Below are 8,163 nucleotides of genomic sequence, written 5' to 3'. Positions count from 1 at the left end.
GATTTTATTCTAGGGGTTTGAAAATGATGACTGTGAAAATGGCCTGATTCAAAGTTGAAACCAACAATTTTAACAGCTTAAATAAACAATTTTAAGTGGGTCACCATTTCCTCCTAGAATTTTCAGACACTTTCCAATACTACAATTTAAGTTCAAGGGCCAATGTCTTAGTGCACAGATGGCAAGAAGGATTCTCATATTAAATGTAAGGACTGTATTCAGAGGATTCTTCAACTTTCTATTCATATTTTTAAAATTAAATACAAGTAATGCATGTTTATTAGAATATGGAAACAGGACAGAAAGACATAAAAATTAAAAAGTCTTTGTCATTACTTCAGTTCTTCTTCACCAAAGGTATCACTATTATCAAATTTCCTGTGTATTACTCTAAAATGTGTTTAATGCATATAATAGTACATATATGATACATGCTTTTCTAAAGGAGATATATTCTCTTTAATATGTTTACCCAGATGGGATCATATAATATTATTGGTTTGTAAACATCTTTTCTCCACTTCAATCTTACCTGCTACAGAGCATTCAATTGTATAAATTGTACCATAATGAAAACAACCAGTCTCTTTTTGATGACTTAGGATTTTTCTTTTAGAAACAATCCTGGAATGAGCAAACCAGTGACCTAAAAAGAACATCTAAATGTCTGATTCTGTTTGGATCAAGCACAAAATCAGCTGAAACTAATCTATGCTGAGTCCTCCCTTGGTGAAGGGAGTCGGAGTGACTGGAAGCAGGGGTTTTTCTAGGGTGCTTATCTGTTTCTCGATTTGGGTGCTCTGCTTACCCAAGTGTAGTCCTTTTGTAAAATTTCATTGATCTTTACTAAGCTTTAACATACAGTTTTCAGTATACATGTTACACTTCAATAAGAAGTTGAAAAGAGAGTTATTACTGTAATTGCTATTTATAAGACTTAAACACTGGTGCTTTTTGCAGCACAGCAATTACTTAGGTTACTTTTAAGTTTTAGCTCTGTGCTTTTGCATATTTAAATGACTAAATATATAATAATTACAAATAAATGATTGACATGTGACCTTATACCCTCTTTTCCAAAATACTGCTCTAGCATCACAGCCTCAGTAGCATAGCTATGTGGGAGAAACACAAGTCCCTGTATTTGGCCTCTTGCTATTATCTAATCGTGGTTCCTATTTGTCCAACAAACTGTAGTATATTTCCACTTAGAATTCTACCCCCAAATTAGCACATACTAAAAAGCTAACAATCACACCTCCACCTCACTGGTCTGCCTCTTGAAAAACCAACTCTCATCTTAACCTTTTTTTTTTTTTTTAAATCAACTGCTGTGTTCCGCCATCCAGCCTAAAATCTCAGGCTTTGGCTCTTCAACTTCCATCAACATTTATATCTGATCAGTCACCAATGATTGTCAGCTCTTCCTCAATAATACCCTTTCCATTTTCACTGAACTCCACTTCTTCATGACAGAGATATTCTAGTGGCTTTCTAATTTAGTTTCACTGATATCTGTTTTTTCCTTCATCACTTCAAAGAGTTACATATTGATGTTGGTTTTATTAGACTGATATTTCATGATATCTTTCCCGTGTTTAGAATCTTCAGTTGCCTACAGGTCATACCCCTGAGTCTGCCATTCAAAAAATTTCTATAGACTGATCCTTATCAACTTATCCCATTCTTTATCTTTTCCTACTTTCTTTTTATCAATGTTTTCAGCTGCTTAGATTCTTTGCTGTGTCCCGAACATGCCAGACAAGTTCCAAATTTATTATTTTTACATATGCTGTTCTCTCAACTTTACTACTATAATAGAATTAGTTAGGTAAATATTCAACTAACAACCTTTGCCCTCTCTAAGAAATACTTCCAAACCTGTAATCAATCCTAGTGTGACTATTCAGAAAATCTACTCCTCTGGCCACAACTGATTGATCTAAGAATGCACCTGACCCAGGCTTGGTCTGTCAGAGTCTGTCTTCTGGGAATTGGAAATTTGGAATTGAGAGTTACAAGCCTGGAGAGCACTGCTACTGAGTCAAGTGAACAGTTGAAGTAGGCTCTCTAAAAACTCCTATTGTCAAGAGGTCCAGAGCTGCCCGGGGTCCTCCACTTCTTGAGGCTTTATTATTCATCTATCTCTTCCACAGAGTTCATGTGCCTCCCTTGTATTCTGACAATAATTTTTTTCCTTTGCTTAATTTAATGGAATTATTTTCTGTTTCTTGCAACCAAAAAAAACTGTAAATAATACAATTTCTTTCTCATTCTTGCACACTTATTCTGTAAATATGTTGCTGGGCCCCGTATTGACCTAGTCTTACTCTGATTGACAGGTGAAGAAAATCAACAATCACTGAGTATTTATTTCATGACCCGGGCAAGTTCCAGCACAGCACAAAAGCTCTGGAGTTATTCTTGTGTCCTATGCATGGCCCAGAAGTACCATGAGAACTATTGAGCCAAGTATACAAGAATACCTTTGCAGCTGGAGTGAATTCAAGATTTGTAACTTCATAAATGGAACAGTGGCCTTCTCAGATATATTTCTGGAGATAAATGGTCCCCTCAAACTTCATATTGCATAGCCTTGAGAATTTTGACTCAACACTAAGTGAAAGGGAGAGAACCCTAAATTGACTGAGATTAAGAACATTTGTGGGTGTATCAATTTACATTCCCACCAACAGTGCAGGAGTGTTCCCTTTTCACTACGCTCTTTCCAGCATTTATTGTTTCTAGATTTTTTGATAATAGCCATTCTGACTGGTGTGAGATGATACTTCATTGTAGTCTTGATTTGCATTTCTCTAATAATTAGTGATGTTGAGCATCTTTTCATGTGCCTCTTGACCATCCGTATGTCTTCCTTGGTGAAATGTCTATTTAGATTTTCTACCCATTTTTTAATTGGATTGGTTGTTTTTCTGATATTGAACTCCATGAGCTGTTTATATATTTTGGAGATTAATACTTTGTTGTTTCATTTGCAAATAAGTCAGAAAGAGAAAAACAAATACCATATTGTAACACACATACATGGAATCCAAAAAAAAAAAAAAGGTACTGATGAACCTAGTTGCAGGGCAGGAATAAAGATGTAGACATAGAGAATGGACTTGAGGACACAGGGTGGGAGGGAGAAGCTGGGGCGAAGTGAGAGTAGCATCGACCATATACACTACCGAATGTAAAACAGTTAGCTAGTGGGAAGCAGCAGCATGGCACAGGGAGATCAGCTCTGTGCTTTGCGATGACCTAGAGGGGTGGGACAGGGAGGGTGGGAGGGAGGCTCAAGAAGGAGGGGATATGGGGACATATGTATGCATATGGTTGATTCACTTTGGTGTACAACAGAAACTAACACAGTATTTTGAAGCAATTGTACTCCAATAAAGATCTATTAAAAAAAAAAAAAGAATAGGGCTTCCCTGGTGGCGCAGTGGTTAAGAGTCCGCCTGATGATGCAGGGGACACGGGTTCGTGCCCCGGTCCGGGAGGATCCCACGTGCCACGGAGTGGCTAGGCCCGTGAGCCATGGCCGCTGAGCCTGCATGTCCGGAGCCTGTGCTTCGCAACGGGAGAGGCCACAACAGTGAGAGGCCCGCGTACCGCAAAAAAAAAAAAAAAAAGAATATTTGTGGGATGTGGGGCTTGAAATAAAGTTATATTTCTTGCACACCTTCGTTTGTGGGCTGATTTCTATTGCAACAGAAATAATGGTTTTGTAATATTTTAGGTAAAGATGTACATTATTATTTTCCATACTCATTGGTTCAGAATGTAATTTATCAATTGAATAATGAATTCACTAGTTAACCCACGAGATATGAAGATTAATTTTTAAATAGCCACCCTATTTTTGTACACTTCACTTTATATTAAAATAAGGATTTGGCAGGGGTTTGTTTGAAAGGTTACTTTATAAGTAATTCCATGAAACAAATGTTCTTTAAGTACAGGAAAATAAACTCCTTAAATCGCAACAATTTTTATTTACTCATGCCACTAAAGACTCTTGGAAATACAAATTCAGATCTATTCTAGTTAAAAGATAACAGAGCAAGAGGCTTATCAAATGGACTCAAGGCACAAAAAAGCCTTTTTTTTTTTCCTGGCATCAGCTAAGCCTATTGTAGGGATATAAGGATGCTGATATTGTCAGTTGATTCTTTCAAATAACTGTTCATTGGTATAAGCTATTATTCTAAATACTACCGTGGATTCCAGTTGCATGGTGGTAAAGTTCTATCAATTCACAATACAGTATATAATATTACCCCTTTACCCCTATCCCTGACCATACAGGATAATACTAATACTAATCTTTCTTTTTGTAAAAATTTTATTTATTTATTTATTTTTGGTTGCATTGGGTCTTCGTTGCTACCCACAGGCTTTCTCTAGTTGCAGTGCACGGGTTTCTCAATGCGGTGGTTTCTCTTGTTGCAGAGCACGGGCTCTAGGAGCGTGAGCTTTGTTAGTTGCGGCACACAGCTCAGTAGTTGTGGCTCCCCGGCTTAGTTGCTCCACAGCATGTGGGATCTTCCTGGACTACGGCTCGAACCCATGTCCCCTGCATTGACAGGCGGGTTCTTAACCACTGCGCCACCAGGGAAGCCCTAATCTTTTTTATTTTGTCAATCTAATCGACCCATAAAAGGCAGGGTGCCTCATTTTATTTTCATTTTCTTGATTACTAGTGAGTTCATGGGTCTGTTCATTATGTTTATTGGCCATTTATACTTCCTTATCCTCATCCATTTTTCTATTAAGTTTAATCTTTCCTCATTGGTTTGTAGGATTAAAAACACAACACTTTTCTTAAGACCAAGCCTTGTTTACTCAAGACAAAACAAATCTAAAACCTTCCAGAAACATAAATTATATTCCATACCCTTGGAATATAGTTATGATTATAGCTCTAAGTATTTGCTACAGAAAGAATAATAATGAAAAACTAATATTGTCCTATAGTAGTTCAAAATCTCAGGGCGATGGACTACCTTTAGAGATCCCTATTTTAATTCTTGTCCCTGAAGTCTCTACTTAGATGATGATTTGGTCTATATTACAAATCATGCCTCTAGGTTTGGATCACCCCAGACCTGGACTACTTGTGATGATTTATAAGAATGTTAGTTCTTTGTTGTTTCCTTCAGTAGTGGAAGAATATTCTCAAATACAAAATACAAAAAGCTGAACATCCTTGTGCACTGGGCTGCCACGTATGGTGGGCAGATTGTGCACTGCACAAGAACATCAAATCCAAGAACATAGGTTCACATTGTAACCTATGCAAATGCTGCCATCAGTGCATGACTTGTGCCTCAATATGAAAAAGGCAGCCTTGTTTGTGTGGTATCATTAAGAAGGTCAACAGACAAGTGGGGACTAAGTACAAGAGATAGTGTCGACTCTTTCCTAGTGTGACTCCTTTCTAGTCTTTCATTCCAATTGCTTTCCTGTATTATAAACTTCCTAAGGCATTTTCAAAAACATGTGATTTAAAACCAACAGGGACCTACTGTATAGCACAGGGAACTATATTCAATATCTTGTAATAACCTATAATGGAAAAGAATGTGAAAAAGCATATATATGTATGTACATATAAATCACTTTGCTGTACACCTGAAACTGACACAACATTGTAAATTATACTTCAATTTAAAAAAATGGTTAAAAAAAAAGATGGAAATTTTGGGGAAAAAATTTTAGATGAATAGTATAACTTGGTCACAGCAGCTCTCTTAAATCCAGAGAGAGGTAAGGAAGCAAGATAGCACAGAAATATGTCTTTAAAAAGACCAAGGATGTGGTTATTAGCATGTGGAATTCTCTGGAATCAAGGAAGTCTACTGAGTTCTTGAGAAATTACTACTGCCTAAAAACTCATGAACCTAGACTAAAAAAAAGTGTGATTTATTTTTTAAAGAATGATATTCCTTTTAATTAAGGTTGTACTGGCTGCAGAGAATGGACTCACTCATGCTAACTCAAGAAAGATCTCTGCTTATGTCTCTATCTTCTGGATATCAAAAATCTAAAAATGAGGTAAAGACAGGATTCACAGGCTTCAGCCTGGGAAATCATGTTCTATTAACAGCAGATTAAATGATATGGCGCTGGGAATTCCCTGTCGGTCCAGGGGTTAAGACTCGGTGCTTTCACTGCCACGGGCCTCGGTTCCCTGGTAGGGGAACTAACATCCCACAAATCATGTGGTGTAGACAAAAAAAAAAAAAAAAAAGATATCACTCTGTAAAAATATAAAATATCTGTAAAATAAATGTTCCGTAAACCAAGTTGAAAGGCAAGAGATTGAATGGGAGAAAATATTTACAAGAACGTAGTTAACTGTTTCTGGCAGTGAAAATTTGTACAGCGTTTTTGGACTATTTCAGTCATGCAGTGTAAAATATATTTCTGCCCTGGCAATTCCTATTCCAGAAATCTATACTGCAGACACACACACACGTCAACAAATGTGGAGGACACACAGCATTGCTTTTAGTAGTAAAATAAAGCAGATAACTACAAGAAATTGCAGTACATCTCTACTACGAGAGGCAAAGCATTGATTGAAAAGAAGGAAATAAGAAAGGAAGTGGGAAGAGGTCGGGAGAAAAGGAGGTGTTCTAATCATTTAAATATGTGGTCTTTACAGTAGGAGAAACTGAGTTTAAATCCTAGACTGGCTAGCTATTTTGACCTTGGGCAAGTGCTTCAGTTTCAGTTTTGAAGTGGTGATAATAGTGGCACCTACTTCACTGAAGTAACACAGTAAACAGGTTAACAAAAGACAATGACCATGGAGGTTTTCTTTGTGACAGTGGTACTGAGCTACTGCAAGGTGCTTAAATAAAATTAGCATCGCAGTTAAGGAAGGAAACCCCACTGACATGCACAAAGACAGGTATGTAGTAGGCACTTAAAAAAAAAAAAGGAACATGAGTACTGAGAATCAGCAACTTGAAAGAGAAAATATCCTTTATGCAACTAAATCAGCATCTGATCTCGGGGAACATCCTGAAGCACACATTCAATTAAACAAATACTTACTAAGCAATTACTAGGTACTAAGTGTTGGATAATGAAGGGAATACACTTACCCAAAGGATCGAAGGTTAGAGACCTTGAAAGGTCATGCAGAATTATGACTTTGCTTTCAGGAACCCATCCCATATCTGGAGTAACTTGTCCTGTCACTTATATTGTATCCCAACTTTATGTTGACTTGCCTGTCTTCCCCAAGGCTGTAAATTCCTCAAGGGCAGGGGACCTTCCTTACCTCTTCTTTGTATCTCTAATGTCTATAGTGTCAGTGTCTGATATATAGCAGGGGCTAAATAAGTATTCCTTTAATTAAGTGAATTATAGAATAAATGAGGGCTTCCCTGGTGGCACAGTGGTTGGGAGTCCGCCTGCCGATGCAGGGGATGCGGGTTCGTGCCCGGTCCGGGAGGATCCCACGTGCCGCGGAGTGGCTGGACCCGTGAGCCATGGCCGCTGAGCCTGCGCGTCCGGAGCCTGTGCTCCGCGACGGGAGGGGCCACAGCAGTGAGAAGCCCGCGTACTGCAAAAAAAAAAAAAAAAAGAATAAATGGAAGAATGAATGAATAGGGTTTTCTCCTTCTCCACCTTTTTCCCTGTGTCCCTAGGACTTATCTAACCAACTGTGTGATTTTTACTTATTTTTGTTTATTTTCTCTATCTACTACTGAAACATAAGCACCACGAGGGCAAGAGTGTCTAAACACAGATATTTGTTGAATGATTGCTTCTCTTGTTTTAAAGACTGCCAAGAGGAGAAGTTTTGAAATTTTATCTGATAACCTCTTCGAAGTCACCTTATGACAGTCTTCCTTGAGATTAACTCAATTCTTGAGACATACACCTACTTTTGATTATTCTAGATCAACTGGAGCATTATTTACTCACAATCCTCACAAAAGGGTTTAGCAACTATTAATTGATCATTCTTTTCCTTCACGAGTGTGTATGCTAGCTTTCCTTCATGGGGAGAGAAAAACTAGTGAGTCAGTGGCAACCTGTCAGTATACCTTTTTTTTTTTTTTAATAAATTTATTTGTTTGTCTTTACTTCTGGCTGCGTTGGGTCTTTGATGCTGCGTGCGGGGTTTCTCTAGTTGCG

The sequence above is a fragment of the Orcinus orca genome, chromosome 4 (genome assembly GCF_937001465.1).
Source record: "Orcinus orca chromosome 4, mOrcOrc1.1, whole genome shotgun sequence".
NCBI lineage: Eukaryota > Metazoa > Chordata > Mammalia > Artiodactyla > Delphinidae > Orcinus > Orcinus orca.
Note: the sequence above shows the minus strand (reverse complement) of the source record.